We start from the raw sequence: 22,101 nt of genomic DNA, 5'->3' as shown, positions 1-22,101 counted from the left end.
AAACAGCCATCAGCCGTCATCCAGTCTGGCCAGGCAACCACGTGGGACCCCCACCCTGATCCGGATCACCCTTCAGGGCAAACCAGCCAGCCCCCACCCGAGCACCAGGCCTCTATCCTATATAATAAAAGGGTAATATGCAAACTGACCCTAACAGGAGAAAGACCGGGAATGACTGGTCCCTATGACACACACTGACCACCAGAGGGCAGACGCTCAATGCAGGAGCTGCCCGCTGGTGGTCAGTGCGCTCTCACATGGGAGGAGCTCTGCTCAGCCACAAGCGAGGCTGATGGCTGCCAGTACAGTGGTGGTGGTGGGAGCCCCTCCTGCCTCCTCAGCAGTGCTGAGGATGTCTGACTGAAGCTTAGCTCGACTCCCCACTGGCAAATGGACATCCCCCGAGGGCTGCTCGGCTGCCAGAGGAATGCCTGATTGCCATCTTAGGTCCAATCCCCCGGGAAGCAGGCCTAAGCCAGCAAGTGGTCATCCCCGAGGAGTCCCAGACTGCGAGAGGGCACAGGCCAGGCTGAGGGACCCCCTAGCCCCCGAGTGCACAAATTTTTGTGCACCAGGCCTCTACTATAATATATAAAGCACATAAATACATCATTATTGATAATGCATGCTACATACATAAATGTGTGCTGAACTAACACCAGACAGAAAGCACACATAACCTTAACCTTTTCAGTCACACAAAGTTCATCCCATATTCACATTAGCAAATACCAAATCCACCTCACATTAAACCTTAATCCAGTTTTAACCAACACATTATGCATTTAAACACCTACCACATTACATTCAAATAACACTTTCATACCCAATCCCACTGATATTCACAAAACACACCATTTAGTACGTTTACTTATAGTTTGGAGTTAATAGAATTTTAAATGGAAAACTCATATTAATTTCTATGAGAAGAGGTGTCATGTGTAGCAATGATGCCTCACATGTCATGTCCTTCGACCTGTACTTTGTGAGTTGACACAGACCTCAGGAAATGCCTCATCTCAATGTTCTATTTTATTCCATTGCCCAGGACGCCGCATCAGCCAAGGCAATGTGCCTCAGCCCGAGTCACCCGTGGAAGCGCCAGCCTGTGGTCCGGCTGCAGAAGAAAAGTCTTCCTTCTCCCAACATCCTATCGGTGTCTCCACCCCATCCAAGACTACCCGTCTTAATGAGGATGGTAAGGAATATACAAAGGTGGGATCTGAGCTTGGTCATGAGCTGTAGCTCAATTCCTCAGCCTGCTCCCTATTAGTTCACTTTCCCCTCAAAAACAGGAAAGGGTTTTAGGGCAGAAGGACTAGGACTAAGGCTTCTGTGGAGGGACAGGTAGAGAGTGCGCCTTCCAGAGCTGGGCAAAGTCCTGCAGCACAAATCCCCAGCATACAGCACTGGGACAGCTGTGCCTGAGGTAGAGCTCAGTGCTGACATGGATATTAGAGTTTACTCAGAACCTTCCCCTCAGATGAGCACAAAATCAGATCCTCACCCACTCACACATCTGTCCTCCTCCAGACCAGGTAAGGCTCCAATTGTCCTTCTTTTCCCTTGTGCTCTTATATACACAGCCTTACTTCTTCATCTGTATTTCCCATTCCCTAGCAGCATTACCTAGATGCACTCTTACCCTCATTCCTTCACACAATCATTTCCAGACTCACCCATTTACACACAAGTTCCATAAGTAATCTCCTTCCCCTCACACAGATAACCTCTTTAGGTCAAACTATAGAATACTCACATGCCCTGAAGGAAATGAACTTTCATCTGTTGTGTCCCTACTAATCATATGTCACTTCATCCTCCAGGCCATAAGTCCTTCATAGAGCTAAACATTCTGAAAGCACATAACACACTCAGTCTCCCTGTCTCACGTTAAAACAGGTACCACTCCTGCACTGTCCACATGCGCTGGCATACTACATAACAAGATGCATTCACCGATTTGCCATTCTCTTTTAGCGACACAGAAACACTTCCAAGATATGGCCAAGAATATACATACAACTCTACAAGAACATGCGACTCAACCCCAATCTTCATTCTGATATAGTTATACCATGTAAACACCTCAGATATAGCACACCACATACAGAATTCTGAAATATCACATATATATCTATTTTTACTTCACATGGTCACATACTGCATGTGTAACCTTAACTCCTACAGTCATTACATATATTTTCTAATCTTTTTATGTTTCAAATTTTCTTTCCTAGAAATCAAGGAGAAGCCTGTATCCCAGGACTCGGAGAAAACAGAAAACTCCTCTGACTATTCATATACCTACTTTCCTTCCCATGCACCTAATCATAACGAGCCCTTTATGTCCCCAGTACATGGGACAGATGTAAGGCCCATGAAAATTTACTATATGCATGTACAATTGAAAAGGGGTGTGGCCGTCTTATACCATACAAAGGAAGGGTGGGAGCCCCCCTCAAAAAAAATCAAAATGGAAGAAATGACCTATATTGGAAAGATCCATAAAAATGTCCCCATCTCTCACATGTCTGAGAAGAAACACCTAATTGCCCATGAGCCCATATTAGACAGCGGAGCCCAGGAGAAAAGGGAGGAGGCTGACAGTCCAGCACAGCCTCCACCTCAGGGCGGGTATCCCAGCGCTAAGACACCTGAGTGGCTGGTGGCCCTGGACAGCGGGTTCAGGTGCATGGCCTGCTGCAGGGTCTTCCCTAGCCTAAAAATCCTTCAGGACCATGTTGAGTATGGCATCAGGGAGGGCTTCAGCTGCCATGTTTTCCATAATGCCATGTCTCATCTAAAGTTCAAAGCACGTAAGAGGAGGAAGAAGGAGAAAAAAGAGGAGGCATTATTTAGACGCTAAATGACAAACATTTTGCCATGAAGACAAACTTGTACAACTAAAGAGACTGTTTTTCAGCCCCTAAAAGAGAGGATGTGAAGGTTAGACTCCACTAAGCAGGCTCATTCCCTTCAAGCAGACATAGTGTCCAACCTTTATACTCATATCTACCACCACCATCTCTACACCCTACCACCTATCTCAGCAGACAGTCCCTTTTAATACCATCCACCATTTTCCTAACGGACAAAAAGTCAGACTACACTATTCCAGATACTGCCTTTCCTTTCTCCAACTTTATTATATACCATCCATGAAAACACTCTTCATGCAAAAGACTGCAAACACTAAAAAATCTTGATAGTACAGATTGTAATTCTTCTCCCCTGTATTCACCCCCACATTTCTATGCAATTGGTCTTTGTTAACAAATTTACAAATTTTTCTATATCCCTTTCTTTAAATGAAGATAAACCTTTTTTCAATATCTTCCGCTAGTGTATTCAGCAGCACCATTATGTGGCTGGAAGACAGACATTGTAAAGTATAAAAAGGTACTGCATGAATGAAAGCAAAAGCAATTAAAATCCACCTCTAAACGTCTATGAACTTGTGGAAACACAGGTATATATACACTCCTTATACATATGTATCCATGGGGAAGGATGAGCACACAATGAACAATTATAAGATACTCTAATATTTAGATTAACGTGAACAGGTTTCTAAATGTCATAGTGCATATTTAAGTTTAATAACTTTAGAAGGGTGACAGCTAACAACTGTTGAAAAAATTTCCATTTTTATTTACATGCATGTCATTTATACTTATTTGACTTTGTATATTTTTAACTACCAATGTTAATTTCTCACTCTGCCATCTTCAGAGAATATGAAACAAAAAATTAAAATTCAAAAAGTATTATTTATAATTCCCAAAACTATACGGGAAAATGGAAAATAAAATAGATCCACTTTTAAATGATCTTTATAATTTGTAGCTTTTACCCTTTTGAAATTATTAAAGCTTACACCTGTACTATGATATTTTGGACATCTTTATGTATACATATTAGATGATCTTGTAACTTTTCATTTTGTGCTGCATTCTTCCCCATAAAAACACATGTAAAAGAACTACATGTGCACCCGTGTGTCCACAAGTACACAGAAGCTAAGAGATGGATTACAGTTGCTGTTGTTTTTATCTGAGTATTTTTTACTTCTTCCTTTGAAAAAAGGCTCTGTTTTCTGCCAAATATGTAGGTAAGTCAGACTAGTTAAGTAAAGTCATTACTTCTCTACCTTCCTGTCATCATCGGACCCAGTTATCCCAAGTAAACATCTATCCATGACCAATCTGTACTGATAACTTGGAAGAGTAAAACAGGAGAGCGAGAGATTGGAGATGGTGGTAGTGGTGAGTTATCCTTTGTCTGCAACTCAAATGAAGGTTTTTCCACTGCGAGGCTTGCTTCAATTCCTCTCCGTTGAAATACTGGGTTGTTTAAACTGTGACTAAGTCATTAGCCTTCCTTGACTAAGTTCAGTTAAGTTCTTGATTTTTTTTCCTCAATTAGCCTCAGCCATTTCCTATAGTTTGTAACATAAAGTTCTTTAATTAATGCAAGTTAGCTTCAACAGGATAACTTCTTCCATTTTAATAGCTGAAATGGCATAACCTAGAAAGGAGGAACACATTATATTCCTCTGACTTTATATTGAAACAGTCAGGGATATATTGGTAGTCAGTACGTATACTATGTCCTTGATTAATTAGGAAAGTGCATTTGCAGATCTAGAGCCAACATTTTTATGCACCTCTACCACCACCATCTCTACAACCATCCCAGCAATATGAGCAGACGGCCCTTTTAAATACCACATAGCACAAGGCAGACCACACATCCCAGATACTGCCTTGCCCTCTATCCAACTTACTATACCCCCTACATATGCCATTCATGAATCTATGCATGATGCAAAAGACTTTATAAACATTTTAGAATTTTTAGAATAGAAACTGCAATACCCTTCCCTTCTACTCAGCCCTAACATTTCTATGAAAGTGGTCTTTGTTAAGATAGCATGTACTGGAGCCTATAATGTAATTGCAAAGTAATATATATAGATCTGTTACAACAGGAATTTTGTTAAATGGGCAAAGCAAATAAAATTTCTTACATGCTACCAATTCCATTGTTGGTATTTACTATTCTTATTTTTTATATGATGTCTAATAAGTATTATTTGTATATATTATACTGTTATTTCCCCCATTTTCTAAAAAAAAAAAAAAAAAGATGTATATATATCCTGTTGAGATTCAAAATTCTCTCTATGCTTGCCATCATTTTCTGCCTCATTCCAGTATACCTAATACTAAGTACACTATAAAATACTTTTTAAAAGGTCTAGCACTTTCTACAGTGTCTACCCAAGAATGATTAAAGTATCTAAAATTATGTTCTGTATAATAAGGATAGCTTTCACTTTTTACAGGTTAAAAATTCAGTGCACTCTAAAAACATTTTCCCTTATTATTGAGTTGTGCCTTTGTTAAATTCATAGTAATTTTATATTGTATAATTTTTACTTATTCATAGTATAGTAATGTTTTGAAAGTTTTCTCTTGAAGATACCACATGATCTCAGTCCTTTGTGGAATATAGTGAACAACATAGACTGATGAACAGGGACAGATCCAGAGACAGAGAAGCAGCAATCAGACTGTCAAACCTCACAGGGAAGGTAGGGGAGGGTGGGGGTAAGGGGGAGAGATCAACCAAAGGACTTGTATGCATGCATATAAGCCCACCCAATGGACACAGACAACAGGGGGATGAGAGCATGAGTTGGGGGTGGGGGGGAGAGTGACGGTTAAGGGGGGATGAGAACACGTATGTAATACCTTAACCAATAAAGAAATTAAAGATTAAAAATTTAAAAAGAACAATGCTGGCAATTAATTAAAAAGAATTATTAAAATGTCTCACTTGCATTTTACTATGCAATTCTTTTTATTAAGAAGTCTTATGGAAATAAAAAAAATCAAACGGCAATATTTTCCCAAAGAATAAACCATTTCAGAATGTGTTAGAATATTTATATTACTCATGCAGAGAAGTCTACAACTTAAAACTTATTTTCTTGTTTAAAACATATAGATCTATAACTCAAAGTTTTTTCAATGAATATTATAAAGAGCTACATCTATATGAACAATGAGAAGTGAACAAATGAATTTCACAAATTGAGAATATACTGACATACTGAGAAGTTACAATTTGACTCATAACTTGGTTTATGAACTACATTCTGTAACTTATTGGAAGGGTTTAACACAAATTATGAGTTGATCCCTTTCATTTGTCTCATTATTGCTATATATGATATATTTCCTAGTGGCAGAGCAAACTGAGTCAAGTGTGATTAAAGCAGATACTACTCCCCACCTCCTCTGGCCTGCCAGACAAACTTATTTTCATCCTAAAAGACAACTCAAATAAGACCTCCTCAGTGAAGATTTCTGGGATTTGTTTTTCTTGCAAACTCCATCTGTGCTTTAAGAACATTAGTACATAGATCTGCACTTGCTACATTATTCTGGTGGTTTGCCTGCTTGTTGGTCTGTGCTCCTTGAGAGCACCTCTGAATCCAGCAATCTCTATGAAATGCTTGTGCAATGAGAAGGGAGAAAAGTGAATAATACATTTTGATATGTTATGACCTGACAAATAAATAGTAAAGATGCAATATTTTCAAAATGACATTATTAGATTTCTGATTGCAGACTCTTAACTTTCTAAATGAATAGTAACTGAAAGTGACTTCTTAAGAACTATACATCACACAGATTGTTCCTAAATATCATTCAAATTTTTCACGATAGATTTAAATGTATCATCCTATCTAATAATAGACAAACATGGTAATTAACCGTACCTCCGACACACTTCCCATTGGCTAATCAAGGCAATATGTAAATAAACTGCCAACCAAGATGGTGGCCGGCAACCAGGCAGCTGAAGCGAACAGGAAGCTTGCTTGCTCTAGTGATGGAGGAAGCCAAGGTTCCCCACCTACTGCTGCTGGCCTCTGAGCTGCAGTCCAAGAAACAATGTTGCAATTATAGAAGCTAAACAATCCCCATGCTTTCAGCCAGCCAGCCTGAGCTGGAGTTGCAACAGTGTTTCAATTATAGAACCCAAACAAACCAGATACCTGCTTTCAGGAGCCGAGGCCTCAGAGCTAGAGCCAAGCCTCAGAGCTAAAGCCGGCTCTCAGCTCCAGTGACAGCCATTAAAGGTAAATAAATCCCAGAATAAAAAAAAGAAAAAAAAAAGGAGAGGTTGGGAGCTTCTGTCACCTGCCAGCCTGAAAACGGCCCTCAGCCGCTCACCCAGACTGGACAGGCACCCCAGTGGGAACCCCCACGCTGAAGGGTGTGTGACCAGCTGCAAACAGCCATCATCCCCTCATGCAGGCTGGCCAGGCACCCCAGTAGGGACCCCAACCCTGAAGGGGGTGTGATCAGCTGCAAACAGCCATCATCCCCTCATCCAGGCTGGCCAGGCACTCAAGCGAGACCCCCACCCTGATCCAGGACACCCTTCAGGACAAACCAGCTGGCCCCCACCTGTGCACCAGGCGTCTATCCTATATAGTAAAAGGGTAATATGCCTCCCAGCACCGGGATCAGCGGAACCACGAGGCCTCCCAAACCTGGAATCAGCAGAGCCGCGAGGCCTCATGCCACGGGATCAGCGGAGCAGTGAGGCCTCACTGCCCAGGTGTCAAGCAGAGCTGCGAGGCCTCTCAGCACCAGGATCAGTGGAGCAGCGAGGCCTCCTGGCCCCTGGAGCAGCATTATGGGGCAATGCCCAAACCCCCTGATCGCTCTGCGGCTGTGTGTGTGACAGGGGGCGGGGCCATAATCTCCCTATCTGCCCTGCTCAGTTCGTGACAGGGTGCGGCACCCCCCCTCCCCCCCCATGGGCCCAATATGTGTGTGATGAGGTGAAGCCGCAACCTCCCCATTGGCCCTGCCCTGAGTGTGACGGGGGAGTGCCCCAACCCTCTGATCGGCCCTGCTCTGTGGGTGACAGGGGTTGGCACCCCAACCGCCTGATCGGCCCTGCTCTGTGGGTGACAGGGTATGCAGCCACAACCCCCCTGATGGGTCCTGCTCTGTGCGTGTCTGGTGGCAGTGCCCCAACCCCCTGATCGGCCCTGTTCTGTGCGTGACAGGAGGTCCCCACTGAGGTGCCTGGCCAGCCATGGTGAGGGGCTCATGGCTGTTTTCAGGCTGCACAAACCCCCTTCAGGGTGGGAGTCCCCACTAGGGTTCCTGGCCAGCCTGGGTGAGGGGCTGATGGCTGTTTTCAGACTGACCAAGGCCCCTGGCGACTGAAGCTCCCAGCCTTTCCTTTTGTTGTTGTTGTTTTTTTATTCACTCCAGCTTCGTGGCAATGGTGCCTGGAAGCAGGTATCTGGGGTTTATTTACCTTCTGTAATTGAAACTTTGTTTCTTTGAGTGTAGCTTAGAGCAGGCAGCGGCAGGCGGGGAACCTTGGCTTCCTCCATCACTGGAGCAAGCAAGCTTCCTGCTCGCTCCAGCTCCAGGGCTGCCGGCCTCCATCTTTGTTGGCAGTTAATTTGTATATCTTGCTGATTAGCCAATGGGAGGGGTAGCGAAGGTATGGTCAATTACCATGTTTTTCTATTATGAGGTAAGATTCTTTATTTGTTCCACTACTTTATGGCATACCATGTATTTTTTCACAGTATGATCTCCTTCATGAAATGCTTTAAAAAAAGCCTCTCATTTCATTACCAACTAAATGTTGATATGCTAGAAGGACTTGGCTTCTCTCTCTCTTAATTTTATTGATTTCAGAGAAAGGAAGAAAGAAGTAGAGCGAGATAGAAACATCAATGATGAGAGAGAATCTTCCATTTGCTGCTTCCTCCACACCCCACACTAGGGATCAAGCCCTCACCCAGGCATGTACCCTGATCAGGAATCAAACCATGACATCCTAGTTCATGGTTAGATGCTCTACCACTGAGCAACATCAGCCTGATGAACTTGGCTTCTCTCTAAGAAAGAGTCCCACTTGCCCACAGGCTGTGCCCAATGCTTTACCCAGAACTCAATAATTGTTCCTTGTTATTCATTTATATAAATGGGCTACATATTTAGCATCCAGCAAAATCAGACAAAACTGTTTGAAAAGAAAACATTTGTACAAGAACCTCTCTTAAGAATATAAATATAAATTGTGCACCTAGGGATGAGGACAGTGGGGGGAGGGGGGTAAGGGCAGAGGGTGGGGTGGGAACTGGGTGGAGGGGAGCTATGGGGGGAAAAAAAGAGGAACAAATGTAATAAGCTGAACAATAAAGATTTACTAAAAAAAAAAAAAAGAATATAAATATAGACACACACACACACACACACACACACACACTTCCTGACTTATAATAGGATTACAAATCAAGTTTAAAAAAGTTATAGTAAAAAAGCATTGAATACTACAAGCTATAGTATCAATTGTTTACCCTTCTAATCGCATGGATCACCACATAGTATCATACCACAGACTGCCAGCCTAGGAAAAGGTTAGAATTCAAAATTTGGTGTATGGTTTCCACACCATAGTAAAGTTAAAAAAATTATCTATTAAAATTGTAAGTCATTCCCCAGCTCGTTTGGCTCAGTGGATAGAGTGTAGGCCTGCGAACTGAAGGGTCCTGGGTTCGATTAAGGTCAAAGGGCACATCCATTCTTGTGCTGTTGGGCTGAATTATCTCTACCTAAATCCTCACTTCTTGTAGGAGACAGTGTTGCCAAAGCAGAGTGGCCAAGCTGGGAACTATTCAGGGCATTGTGATAGCTCCTGTGTTTGAGAGACAGAGAATGCACTTCTGAAATGGAATGGGAACAATAACCAGGTTAATTAAGGAGAGCTCTACTAAAGAATCTGGAGGAAGAAATGATTCTCAAAGCTATTCTTCACAAATAGTAGCATATTACACCCTCAAATATTTGTGAGAACACTGTATTTACTTTGCATAGACATGAGATAGTCATGGGGCCACTCAACATCTGGGTCCCCTGATATGTTTAGGAATGTCCTCACATTTCAAATCTGAATGGGAATCAAATATCACCTCCCAATAAAAAACCTGGCAATACCAGATTCTTGCATTCCCAGCCTGCCTTATAGCTATTAGGTTTTCTAATCAGATAGACCCATTCTAGACTTTAATCCAGAAAGTCAAAACTCAAAGGAGCAGGGATTAAGTGAAACACATCTGGCAAGAGTGGCAACAGCAGAAAGACCCATGCCCACTTTCTATAAGTAATAGCAGCTAAGAAGCACTTCTCAGGGTCAAGGGTATGAGGGGTGCCAGGCTTTAGTGTGGAAAAACTGGCCAAAAGCTAAAAAAAATTTTTAAAAAACACATTATATAGTCTATTATCTTTGCTTTTTTCTACAATGTAAAAAATTCTAACAAAAACTCCAAGAAAAAAAATTCTGCTACATTGAGGTCACATTACAACTTATATGATTTATTCAATAAGGACAAAATTAGTCACTATATTTATAAAGATAAACAATGAAAGTAAAGCCACTTTTTTTTAAGCTTTAGGAGTTAATTCTTTTTATATATTCAAGGGAAACAGTTTTTAAAAAATATATATTTATTCTTTTGATTTTTTACAGAGAGGAAGGGAGAGGGATAGAGAGCTAGAAACATCGATGAGAGAGAAGCATTGACCAGCTGCCTCCTACACACCCCCCACTGGGGATGTGCCTGCAACTAAGGTACATGCCCTTGACCGGAATCGAACCTGGGACCCTTCAGTTCCCAGGCTGACACTCTATCCAGTGAGCCAAACCGGCTAGGGCTAAAGCCACTTTTGTAAAAACAACTGTTTTAATAGAATGGGGGATGGAGGAGAGTAGGGCAGTGGAGAATAGAGAGCAACTGCTAATGAATACTGGGTTTCTTTTTAGAGGGATGAAAAATTTCTAAAATTAGATCATGATGATGATCCCACAACTCCTGAGTATATCAAAACCCACAAAATTGTAAAATGATTAAATTCTATGTTATATGAATTATATCTCAATTACACTGTTAAGAAATATATTGTGGAAAAACTCAATCAATGTAATTCTCAACAATAACAAAGTAATGTGCATGGTCATTGGACTGGGGCGAGGGACAGTGGATAAAGTTAAAAATCCATTCACAGCAAAAGCTCTCTGACGCAGAAAAAATAGAAAATTTCCTTCATCATACTTAAAGTAAACTGTTGAAAGCTTTCCATGCAAGGTCAGACAATACAAAAAATGTCTACTACCTCATATTTTATTTAAAAATGGAATCAGATCTGTTGAGTAAGGCAAACGGAAAAGGAGAAAGAAAAGGTGGATATAATTAACAGATGACATAACAGAATCATTTATATAGAATAAAAACAACCTATAGAAAACTAATCTACAGTAATAAAAGACAAACATGCAAATTGACCATACCTTTGCTATGCCTTAAGCCACACCCACCAGCCAATCAAAACGACTATATGCAAATTAATCCAACCAAGATGGCGGCCGGCAGCCATGGAGCTGGAGCAAGCAGTAGGCTTGGTTGCCCCAATGATGGAGGAAGCCAAATTCCCACCTGCCAGGGCCGGCTCTGAGCTCCACTCAAAGGAACAAAGTTTCAATTATACAAGGTAAATAAAACCGAGATACCTGCTTTCAGCTGGCCATGGCCATGGAGCTGGAGCGAGCAGGAGGCTTTCCCTACCGCCCTGCCCTGGCCAGCCGGCTCTGAGCTCCTCTCAAGGCTACAAAGTTTCAATTATAGAAGGTAAATAAATCCCAGAATTCAAAAAAAGAAAAGAAATAAAGGAGAGGCTGGGAGCTTCTGTCGTGGGGGGGGGGGGGGATTGGCAGCCTGAAAACGGCCCTCATCCCCTCACCTGGACTGACCAGGCACCCCAGTGGGGAACCCCACCCTGATCTGGGGTACCCTTCAGGGCAAACCAGCCGGCCCCACCTGTGCACCAGGCCTCTATCCTATATAATAAAAGGGTAATATGCAAACTGACCCTAACAGCAGAAGGACTAGGAATGACTGGTCACTATGACACACACTGACCACCAGGGGCAGACGCTCAATGCAGGAGCTTCCCCCTGGTGGTCAGTGCGCTCCCACAGGGGGAGCTCTGCTCAGCCACAAGACAGTGGTGGAGGTGGGAGCCTCTCCCGCCACCTCAGCAGCGCTAAGGATGTCAGACTGCAGCTTAGGCCTGCTCCCCGCTGACAAGTGGGCATCCCCCGAGGCCTCTCGGGCTGCCAGAGGGATGTCTGACTGCCAGCTTAAGCCCAATACCCCAGGGAGCGGGCCTAAGCCAGCAGGTGGTCATCCCCCGAGGGGTCCCTGCAAGAGGGCACAGGCCGGGCTGAGGGACTCCCACCTCGAGTGCACAAATTTTTGTCCACCGGGCCTCTAGTCCTATATAATAAAACCCTACTATGTAAATAGACCGAATGGAGGAATGACTGGTGGAACGACCGGTCACTATGATGTTCACTGACCACCAGGGGGCAGACCACTCAACACAGGAGTGTCTGCATTGAGAGTCTGCCCCCCACCACCACCCCCGACCCCTGCTCTCCTCGCCCCCAAGAGGGAGGCAACCTGCACTGGTGATCGGTGGGGGGCGGGGCCGGCATTGTCCTATGCACTAAAAGGTAGCTGGTTCAAATCCTGGTTAGGACATATGACCAGCTTGTAGGTTTCATTCCCGGTTAGGGGATATGCCTCCTACTACTAAACTAGGAAATTTTAGAAAATCTGCAATTCTCAAAAACACTCACAAAAATAAATATTATTATTCTCATGTTAGGGACAAAAAAAATATTGGTGATATTTAGCCTGGAACTTAGATTGGCCTAATTTAAAAGTCTGATCTTTTTTTCCCATTATGCAATACTGCCTCTTAAAATCACTCATTCAACAAATAATTATTGAGTGGCTAATATGTACCACATTGTGGCAGGTACCAGATATACAAAGATAAATTTATGTCATTGTATCCTCACCTCCCAGCCCACTCTAGGACAAAAATAAGAATTATTAACAAATAACTGCAACATAATGTAATAAGCGCTATGAAAGGAGTATATTAAAAATAGCATACATAAGTAGCAATGTTGACTCCGTGTAACATAGCAAACAATCAAAGAAGGCTTCATTTAGCAGAAAAAAATGCTAGCACATAGTACAGCTTGTTTAAATATTTGATGTACTCTTAAATTGAAGCTACAGGAAGAGTAGAATTTGCAGATGGAGAATCAAGATAAAATATTGCTTGGCTGGTGTGGTTCAGTGGTTGAGCATCGACCTATGAACCAGGAGGTCCACAGTTCAATTCCCGGTCAGGGCACATGCCTGGGTTGCAGGCTCAACCCCCAGTCAAGTTGTGCAGGAGGCAGCTGATCGATGATTCTCTCTCATCATTGATGTTTCTATGTCTCTCTCTCTCCCTTCCTCTCTGAAATCAATATTTAATTTTTTTAAATGTTCTAGAGAGAAAGAAGCCATATTTGCAAAAACATAAAGTTTCAGAAAATCCTTAGCAGTGTAACATAGCTAAGAAATAAGATGCTTGTGATAAGTGGTAAAGAAACAAAAACAGGCAAGATCAGGGAGGCTCTCATATGCAATGCTAAAACTGAGCTTTATTCTGCAAGAAACTGAGAGCATTTCTTGGAGTTTAATCAGGCCACTATTTTACAAACATTATCTTGTCAAATCTGGAAGAATGGATCTGGAGACAGGGACAACCTTTAGAAGGCTACCACAAATAGTTCAGTTAATATAATTCATAATCTCTTAGCTTCAGACTCCTATATTTAATTACCTACCTGACATTTTTGGTATCTTACAAATATTTCTAGCCTAAATGTCCAAAGACAATATCTTGATTTCTCCACCAAATTTGTGTGCTTCCTGCCCAATCTCTCAGTAATAATACAATCAAGCAAGCTACTCAGACCAGCAACCTTGGTTCATTCTTGATTTCTCCCTCTCCCTTAACCACCATATTAAATCCAATTATTATTGATTATTCCCCAAATATATCTCAAATAAATTCATTTATTTCCAGTTCCATTGCCATCATTTATCCCAAGGCATCACTGCTCAACTGGAATACTGCAATATCTCCCAACTGGACACCCTGATATTTTCTATAATATCAGTTGACTAGAGGCCCAGTGCACGAAAATTGTGCACCAGGGGAGGGGGGAGAGGGGGGTTCTCCCTCAGCCCAGCCTGCACCCGCTCACAGTCTGGGAGCCCTCAGGGGATGTCAGACATCCTTAGCGCTGCTGCAGAGGCAGGAGAGGCTCCCACCACCGCCACTGCAGCTTCTGGCTCAATGGCGCACCCCCTGTGGGAGCACATTGACCAGCAGGTGGCAGCTCCTGCATTGAGCATTTGCCCCCTGGTGGTCAGTGCGTGTCATAGAGACCGGTCATTCCACCGTTCTGTCAATTTGCATATTAGCCTTTAGGATTTCCTCAAAGCACTTACTATAACTGGCAATTTTTAAAAATCTGTTTGCTAGAAAACTGTCTCACTCTCCTATTAGAATGCTTTCATAAAGTCAAGAACCATCAACTGTCTTGTTTATTGTTGTTTTACTTCAGTACTCTAGCATCAGCCAGGTAAACAAAAATTATATTAACAAAGCCCAGCACACATTTACTATGTACCAGGCACTACTTTATGTGTTTTACATATATTAAGTCATTTCATCCTCACACAGCCTGGGACATAGGTACTCTATTATCTCAATTTACAGGAAAAAACTAAGGTACACATAGTTATCTATTCTGCCCAAGGTCAGAATAGATAACTGGCAGTTACAAAAAGTAACTGGCAGAACCAAGAATCAAGCCTAGGCAACCTGGAGACCCTCCTTTTGACCCTTAGTACCTCTTTTGGTAGAAGCGCAATAAATATTTTTTGACCAAATAAACAAGTGAGATAAAAGAGGAACAGATTTAGGAGACATGTTGAATTTGAAGTACTTAAAGAAGGCTGTAAACTACAGTGTGATAAATAGTTATAAATTGAGATAATCATTCAAAGAAGTTATCAGGTTCTTCCAGAAACCACCTATCACATGCAAGCTGCTGTATAAAAAGCGATTATATAATTTAAAAAGCTAGATGTGCTCTTAAACTGCAACCATTTTCATCTAACTCTGTAATAAAAACATGTTTTAACAGAGCACAGAATGCCCCATTGAGCCTTGATGGTACCTATGAAAAATTCTGATTGCTAACACTAATTGAAATACTTTCCTTCCTTTATGTAGTTTCAATATCTACATAAATGTCAAGCTTGTATTTTGTTAAAATACAAAAGTACAGAGATTTATTTTTAATTTGAAAAATGATACCAAAAATCTATCTAATAAACCATGAGAATGACAAGAAATACCTAAAAAAGAAGAGTGGAAGCACACTTTTCCTACTAGCTATCAAACCAAGTTACCAAAATTAAGAGGAGGTACAAGTAAGAAAAAAAAAAAAAAAGACAGAACAATGAAAGAGAACAGAATCCAAAAAAAACCCAAGTATATGTAAATTGCAAAACTAATTGTAAAAACAAATGAAAATTTGATTAAACAATAAAGGACAACATAGACATAAAAGATGCTTAGCATCAACAGAATTCCATTAAATATAAATTGAATTAATGAGAGATCACTTTTTACAAACAGATTCATAGAATAAAAGATGGGAAATGGGTGCTCTCAAACACTGTAAGTAGGAAAAAAAATGGGCACAAACTTTTGAAAAGAGTAATTTAGGAATTAGAGTATTTACGACTAAGTAATCCTATTTCTAAAAAGTTGTATTTAAGGGATAGTTGGATAAGCATACTAACATGGAGATGACAAGAGTATTACTTTTAAAAGTTACTAAATGACCCAAGAATCCAACTTTTGGGTATTATATATCCAAAAGAATTAATAATCTTTTTAAAATATGTATATATTTTATTGATTTTTTACAGAGAGGAAGGAAGAGAGAGAGTTAGAAACATCGATGAGAGAGAAACATCAATCAGCTGCATCCTGCACACCTCCTACTGGGGATGGGCCCGCAACCAAGGTACATGCCCTAGACTGGAATCAAACCTGGGATCTTTCAGTCCGCAGGCCAATGCTCTATCCATTGAGCCAAAACAGTTAGGGCAGAATTAATAATCTTAAAGAGATATTTGCACATCCATGCTCACTGAATTCTCCTATATAATAAAAGGAAAATATACAAATTGACCCTACCAGCAGAACGACCAGAAATGACTGGTTGCTATGACGTGCACTGACCACCAGGAGACAGACGCTCAATGCAGGAGCTGCCCCCTGGTTGTCAGTGCGCTTCCACAGGGGGAGCGCTGCTCAGCCAGAAGCCACCTCATGGCTGGCCAGCGCAGCGGCGGTGACAGGAGCCTCTCCCGCCTCTGTGGCCAGCCCTAAGGATGTCCAACTTATGGCTTAGGCCCGGGCCTAAGCCATTAGACAGACATCCCCTAAGGGCTCCTGGGCTGCCAGAGGGATATCTGACTGCCAGCTTAGGCCCAATCTCCGGGAAGTGGGCCTAAGCCGGCAGGTGGACATCCCCCAAGGGCTCCCAGACTACTAGAGGGTGCAGGCTGTGCTGAGGGACGCCCACCCCCCCGCGAAGTGCACAAATTTTTATGCACCAGGCCTCTAGTTACTCATAATAACAAGTGGTGGAAAAAATCTAAATGTCCATTGGCAGATGAATGGATAAATAAAATACAATGAACTATATTATTCAGTCTTAAAAAAAATTCTGTCATATGTTACAACATGGATGAACCTTGAGTACATGATACTAAGTAAAATAAGACAGTTACAGGACAAATACTGCATGATTCCATTTACCTATTTATTTATATTTTTTTTTAAAAAAAATTTTAATATATATTTTATTGATTTTTTACAGAGAGGAAAGGAGAGGGATAGAGAGTTAGAAACATCGATGAGTGAGAAACATTAAATCAGCTGCCTCCTGCACGCCCCCTACTGGGGATGGGCCCGAAGCCAAGGTACATGCCCTTGACTGGAATCGAACCTGGGACCCTTGAGTCCACAGGCCGATGCTCTATCCACTGAGCAAATCGGTTAGGGCATGATTCCATTTATATGAGGTATCTAAAGTAGTCAAACTCTTAGAAACAAAGTAGAATAGTGGTTGCCAGGAGCTGTAGGAGAGTAAAAGGGGAGTTGTTCAATGAGCAGAGTTTCAGTTTTGTAAGATGAAAAAGTTCCAGAATTCTGTTGCCTGACAGGTGCATACACTTAACACAACTGTATTATATACACTGGGGAGAGAGGAGTTGGGGGCAAAGTGGAGGTGGAGGTTAGGGGGAAGGGGGGACATCTGTAACAATATAACATGGTTAAAGTGGTAAATTTTATGTTTTTTTTAGAATGAAAAAAAATCAATAAAAATATCAATATCCATTACCTGGGAACTGATCATATTAGAAACATACAGTGAAATACCAGATAGCCATAAAAAATTATAATATCAATATTTATTCAGTCATATCCACAGCCTATCGTAAGTTAAAAAAAAGTTTACAGGTCAGCATTTGAGATCTTGCTTTCTAGCATATGTTGTCAGTTTGGCTCAAATAAACTCTTACAAAGTTTAAAAAAAAATTTTTTTACAAAATAGCAAAGCAGTATGATACCATACATACATGTCTGCACCTATAAGAGGGAGATATCTGTAAGGATATTCACCAAAATACAACAGTGATATCTCTGGGTACTAAGATCACAGATTACCTTTATTTTCCTTTGTTTTTAAGTACAATGAATATGTATTTTATGAGCAGCAAAGGATAGTTCACAAGAAGAAGGGACTGCCACCATTGGTTCCAGAATGCTCGGGTGGAATTTTACATTTCTCTCATTATGTATCTGGCATATATTGGGAGATTAATAATTATTTGAGAGGCAGGATGAGCAGTGGTCAAGAGCTCAGTAATGAGACAGACCTGGATTTGAATCTCAGCTCCAAAATTTATTGGTCAAGGACTTCAAGTCTTATTGAACTTCACTTAGTCCCAATTTCTTCAACTATAAAATATCACGTAACAATACTTATAAAATTGCAGGGAAAATTTACATAAACCACTTTAACATCATTCCCGGCTCAGAGGAAACTCTCAATAAAATGCTGGCTGTCATTACCACTTATTAACTTGATTTACACTGGAAGAGTTCACAAAACAAGAACTAATCATCTATAGAAGTCTATACTGCTAAATATACTAAAATTCCAACTGCATTAAAAAAAGAGAGACAACTCTGTTTGGCTGAAAGGTATGGTTATATCCCTATATCTAGAAGCATCCTATCTAATAAAAGAGAAACATGGTAATTAGCCATACATCCGCTACCCTTCCCATTGGATAATCAGGGTGATATGCAAATTAACTGCCAGCCAAGATGGCGGTCGGCAGCCAGGCAGCTTGAAGGTAACATGAGGCTTGCTTGCTTCAGTGACAGAGGACTCCAACGTTCCCCGCCTGCCACTGCCGGCCTCTCAGCTTGCAGTTTGAAACATTGTTACAAATATAGAAGCTAAACAAAACCCCAGAAACCTGCTTTCAGCCAACCAGGATCTCAGAGCTGGAGTTGATACAGTGTTTCGATTATAGAACCCAAACAAACCAGATACCTGCTTTCAGCAGCAGAGGCCTCAGAGCTGGAGCCAGAGTTAAAGCTGGCCCAGAATTAAAAAAAAGAAAAAGAAAAGAAGGAGCAGTTGGGCGCTTCAGTCACCCGCCAGCCTGAAAACAGCCCTCAGCCCCTCACCCAGACTGGCCAGGCACCCCAGTGGGGACCCCCACCCTGAAGGGGGTGTGACCAGCTGCAAACAGCCATCATCCCCTCACCCAGGCTGGCCAGGCACCCCAGTGGGGATCCCCACCCTGATCCAGGACACCCTTCAGGGCAAACCAGCGGGCCCCACACATGCACCAAGCCTCTATCCTATATAGTAAAAGGGTAATATGCCTCCCAGCACCGGGATCAGCGGAGCCGCGAGGCCTCCCGGCACTGGGATCAGCGTGACAGGGGGCAGCGCCCAAACCCCCAGATCGCCCTGCAGCTCTGTGTGTGACAGGGGGCATGGCCACAACCTCCCTATCCGCCCTGCTCTGTGCCTGATAGGGAGGAGCTCCCCAACCCCCTGATCGCCCTGCGGCTTTGTGTGTGACAGGGTGCGTCGCCCCAACCCCTCCTCCAAGGGCCCTGCTCTGTGTGTGATGGGGTAGAGCCATAACCTCCCCATCAGCCCTGCCCTGAGTGTGAGAGTGGCGGCGCCCCAACGCCCTGATCAGCCCTGCTCTGTGGGTGATAGAGGGCGGCTCCCCAACACCTCCCCCCACGGGCCCTGCTCTGTGTGTGATGTGGTAGAGGCATAACCTCCCCATTGGCCCTGCCATGAGTGTGACAGTGGCGGCGCCCCAACCCCTGATCCGCCCTGCTCTGTGACAGGGGGCGGTGCCCCAACTCCCCTATTGGCCCTGCTCTGTGCGTGACGGGGGGAGCTCCCCAACCCCCTGATGGGCCCTGCTCTGTGCGTGACAGGGGGCAGCGCCCCAACCCCAGGATTGGCCCTGCTCTGTGACAGGGGGTGCCGCCGCACCTCCCCATCGACCCTGCCTTGAGTGTGACAGGGGGCGGTGCCCCAACCCCCCAATCGGCCCTACCCTGAGCGTGACTGAGGGTGGCATCACAACCTCCTAATCCGCCCTGCTCTGTGCATGACAGGGGCGGTGCCCCAACTCCCCAATCGGCCCTGTTCTGAGCCCGACCAGGGGTTGCACCTAGGGATTGGGCCTGCCCTCTGCCACCCGGGAGCAGGCCTAAGCCAGCGGGTCGTTATCTCCCGAGGGGTCCCAGACTTCGAGAGAGCACAGGCTGGACTGAGGGACTCCCCCCCACACACACCCCCACCCTGCCCTCCTAGTGCACAAATTTCTGTGCACCAGGCCTCTAGTTAACTATAAAATTTACCATCTAGTTGGTGCATAAACAACTTATGAGTATTAGACAAAGACTTTTTAGTGCTTCAGTTAAAAAAAAGGGGAGAAAATATGCTTACTTTAATACACAGGTAGAATGGAAAGAGGTGACAGAATGAATACACAAAACATGACTAATGAAAACTTGATTTAGAGAGATTAAAAAATTAGTAGCCTGGCCGATGTGGCTCAGTGGTTGAGCACAGACCCATGAACCAAGAGGTCATGGTTGGATTCCTGGTCAGGACACATGCCTGGGTGTCTGGCTCCATCACCAGTAGGAGGCGTGCAGGAGGCAGCCTACTCCTGATTTTCTCTCATCATGGATGTTTCTATCTCTGCCTCTACCTTCCTCTCTGAAATAATTTTTTAAAAATATTAAACAAAACATTACCTCTAATTTTCTTTGGCCTTTGTCTTCCTCACTACTTTTGGACAAAGAAGAATGCCTGTCTTTTTGGCACTGCTTTATCCCCAAAGGCTGGTATAGTGCCTAATACAGTATAAGTGCTAAATAAATATTTACAAGATTGTTTATAAAAGTAAGTCTCAATGAGACCCTGGGGAAAACTTAGAATTTATCTGAGAAAGTCTTAGTCAAATGATAGAGAAATGAGTTTAGTCTTAGGGAGGAAAAACCTTCTCTTTCCTCCTGCGTCTTCTTAATTCAATGAATTTCCCAAGGTAACTCAAAGGAAACGTCAAACAGCAAAAAATACACTCAATTTTGCATCCGAAGCGGGGCATAAACCAGAGCCTAATGTGCTAAAATTAGGCTATGGGCTCCAAAGTACATAAATATCTTTATTCATCAGTGTATTACAGCTGGACCTGTCGCCACGTGTATGCTTTACTCAGCGACAACAAGGTAAAGTCACCATTTTTTAGGATCAATCCTGAACCCTTCTGGAACATTTTTCCTTTGAACTAGTCTTCAGACGTTTGTAAAAGTGGAAGGAGTTAGCTCAGACCTTCAGAGCCGGTTTTTTCGTCAAACTGATGGCATTAAGCCGTGCGTACCGACAGCGGCTAAAGGCATTAGAGGCCCCCACAACAAATAAATGCGTGCAATAGTGAGCAAGTCCAAACACAAGAAAAATGGGACTCTGGGATTGAAGGCTGGGTTTAGAGAGGCATTATGGACTTAGGAACTACCCCTACCCCATCTCACCCACTCTTTCTTAAAATGCAATTAAATTGCGTTCCATTTTCTATTTCTCACGCAAAAAACTATCGACTTGCCCGCCATCCCACTCCCAGACGGCCACACCTGGTGTATTCGCTGAAGAATCTCCAACTCCCGCCACACGTTTGGCTTGTATCCGCCCAAAGCGGAAGTGACTTCAAAGGGGCAAACTGAAAGTAGCAGTTCAAACACCAGGAATCGACACCAGCTATGGTGTTCTGAGAAAACTCTGCTCTACCTTGCTCTTCTATCCCTCATCTCTTCCGTTACAGCGGTGAAACCGATTCACTGCAGGCTCAAGTCAACTAGCTCTCCTCCCCAAACTCCAAATTATTCAAAAGTTTGTCCCTTCTTATTGGTCAAGGAGGGGACCTGGATCCCTCCCCAAAACTACAATTCCCGTCAGGCTGCCGAGGGACGTAAACTGAGAAAAGGATTGAGCGGGAGCAAAGCATGTTGGGAAGTGTAGTTCGCTCTTCTAGATCAAGAAGGGCAATCACCCCGCCTTCCTTAGAGAAACCAGGTGTTCGGCTTAGAACCCGTTACCGCTAAGGGGAGGAGTCAAGCTTTTAAGCAGCGTTCCTCTCATCTCCCCACATGGAGGATGAAAATTTTATTTTACTCCTACAAAGCATTATAAATGCTCCTTGAAAAAATGGTTGTCTTTCCAATATCTCCAGGTCAGGGAAAACTCCCAGAACTCCCCCACCTCAGGCTCCAACTCGTGGGAAAAGGTGGCTCTTTTTCAAGTGGGCAAAATGGCTGTCCTCTTAGTTTTTCCATTGGTTACCCTTTGCGTCCGTCAAGGGCGGATACTAATCTCCGATTGGTCCCTTTTCCCTTGAGGGTGGAGGAAGACTTGGCACGGTTCTCCCGCGGCCCAGGAGGAGAT

The 22,101-nt window shown here is 43.1% G+C and overlaps 1 protein-coding gene across 1 annotated transcript in view; it reads right to left on the bottom strand.

The window, feature by feature from the left end:
* Nucleotides 1-21,536, bottom strand: part of ZRANB3 (zinc finger RANBP2-type containing 3) — a 235,950-nt gene extending 214,414 nt beyond the window's left edge. Inside the window, exon 1 of the mRNA XM_081096348.1 lies at nt 21,294-21,536. The gene's annotated coding sequence lies outside the window, so the exon portion shown is untranslated. The remainder of the gene's footprint in view (nt 1-21,293) is intronic.
* Between the last annotated feature and the right edge of the window lie 565 nt (nt 21,537-22,101).

This window comes from Myotis nattereri (assembly GCF_964212035.1).
Source record: "Myotis nattereri genome assembly, chromosome: 7".
NCBI classification, from domain to species: Eukaryota; Metazoa; Chordata; class Mammalia; order Chiroptera; family Vespertilionidae; genus Myotis; species Myotis nattereri.
Note: the sequence above shows the minus strand (reverse complement) of the source record. Positions and strands in the feature narration are given on the sequence as shown.